Consider the following 2,208-nt stretch of genomic DNA (forward strand, 5'->3'; position numbering starts at 1 on the left):
CAGTGCTTGTAGTTCGGGAGTTCCCCGATGTATTTCCGTCAGATCTTCCAGGTATGCCACCTGATCGTGATATTGATTTCTGTATTGACTTGGCTTCAGATACCCAGCCTATATCTATCCCACCGTATCGAAAGAATTGAAAGAATTGAAAGAACAGCTTGAAGAGTTACTATCCAAAGGGTTTGTCAGACCGAGTGTATCGCCTTGGGGTGCACCAGTATTATTTGTGAAAAAGAAGGATGGAACAATGCGGATGTGTATTGATTATCGCCAATTGAACAAAGTCACTATTAAGAACAAGTACCTGTTGCCGCATATTGATGATCTATTTGACCAGTTGCAGGGTGCTAGGGTATTCTCTAAGATCGACTTGAGGTCGGGGTACCATCAGTTGAAGATTCGGGATTCGGATGTTCCGAAGACTGCTTTTCGGACTAGATATGGTCATTATGAGTTTCTGGTGATGTCCTTCGGTTTAACTAATGCCCCGGCAGCGTTTATGGATCTGATGAACAGGGTATTCATGCCATATATTGATTCGTTTGTCATTGTCTTCATTGATGACATATTAATCTATTCGCGCAGTAAGGAGGAACATGAGCAGCATATGAGAGTAGTGCTTCAGACATTGCGGGAACAAAAGCTCTATGCTAAGTTCTCTAAATGTGAGTTTTGGCTAGAGTCTGTAGCATTTTTGGGACATATTATATCAGGCGAAGGTATTAAAGTTGATCCCAAAAAGATTGAGGCAGTTCAGAATTGGCATCGTCCCACTTCGGCGACTGAGATCAGGAGTTTTCTGGATTTAGCAGGTTATTATTGTCGGTTCGTGGAAGGTTTTTCAACTATTGCAGCATCGTTGACCAAATTAACCCAGAAGGGTGTTCAGTTCCGATGGTCCGATGACTGTGAGTCAAGCTTTCAAAAGCTCAAAACAGCACTGACTACAGCACCCGTGTTAGTGTTACCATCTGGTTCGGGAATATATACAGTGTATTGTGACACGTCACGCGTTGGCTTGGGTTGTGTATTGATGCAGGAAAGGCGAGTTATTGCATATGCTTCATGTCAGCTGAAGCCCCATGAGAAGAATTATCAAGTACATGATTTGGAGTTAGCTGCGATTTTTCATGCTCTAAAGATTTGGAAGCATTATCTTTATGGGGTGTCTTGTGAAGTTTACACTGATCATCGCAGTTTGCAGCATTTATTCAAGCAAAGGGATCTAAATTTGAGGCAGCGCAGATGGCTGAAGTTACTAAAAGATTATGATATTACTATCTTGTATCATCCGGGCAAAGCAAATGTGGTTGCAGATGCCTTGAGCAGGAAGGCGGAGAGTATGGGTAGTTTGGCTTTCATTTCAGCAGAGGAAAGGCCATTAGCCTCAGATATTCAGTCCTTGGCTAACAAACTTGTGAGGCTGGATATTTTAGAGCCCAGCCGAGTTCTTGCATGTGTGGTGGCCCAATCTTCACTATTTGAGCAGATCAAGGCTCGCCAGTATGATGACCCATACTTGATGGTTTTTCGTGAAACGGTACCACGAGGTGGTGCCAAGGAAGTTACTATTAGAGCGGATGGTGTTCTGCGACTGCAGGATCATCTATGTGTTCCTAATGTAGATGGACTGAGGAAAACAATCCTGGAAGAGGCACACAGTTCTCGATATTCTATTCATCCAAGTGCTACTAAGATGTATCGTGACTTGAGGCAACATTATTAGTGGCGACGAATGAAAAATGACATAGTTGAGTATGTATCTAGGTGTCTAAATTGCCAGTAAGTTACATATGATCACCAGAGGCCAGGTAGCCTACTTCAGCAGATGACTATACCGGAGTGGAAATGGGAACGAATTACTATGTACTTTGTAGTTGGGTTGCCGCGGACCTTGAGGAAGTTTGATGCAGTTTGGGTGATTGTTGACAGGTTGACTACGTCGGCACATTTTATTCCTCTTGTGACTACGTATACTTCAGAGAGGTTGGCCTAGATTTATATTCAGGAGATAGTTCGGTTGCACGGTGTGCCAATTTCCATCATATCAGATAGAGGCCCTCAGTTTACTTCACATTTATGGAGAGCAGTACAGATTGAATTGGGGACCCGTGTAGAGCTCAGCACAGCCTTTCATCCGCACACCGATGGACAGTCAGAGAGGACAATTCAGATTTTGGAGGATATGCTCAGGGCATGTGTGATCGA

This window comes from Nicotiana tabacum, chromosome 12, assembly GCF_000715075.1.
Source record: "Nicotiana tabacum cultivar K326 chromosome 12, ASM71507v2, whole genome shotgun sequence".
NCBI lineage: Eukaryota > Viridiplantae > Streptophyta > Magnoliopsida > Solanales > Solanaceae > Nicotiana > Nicotiana tabacum.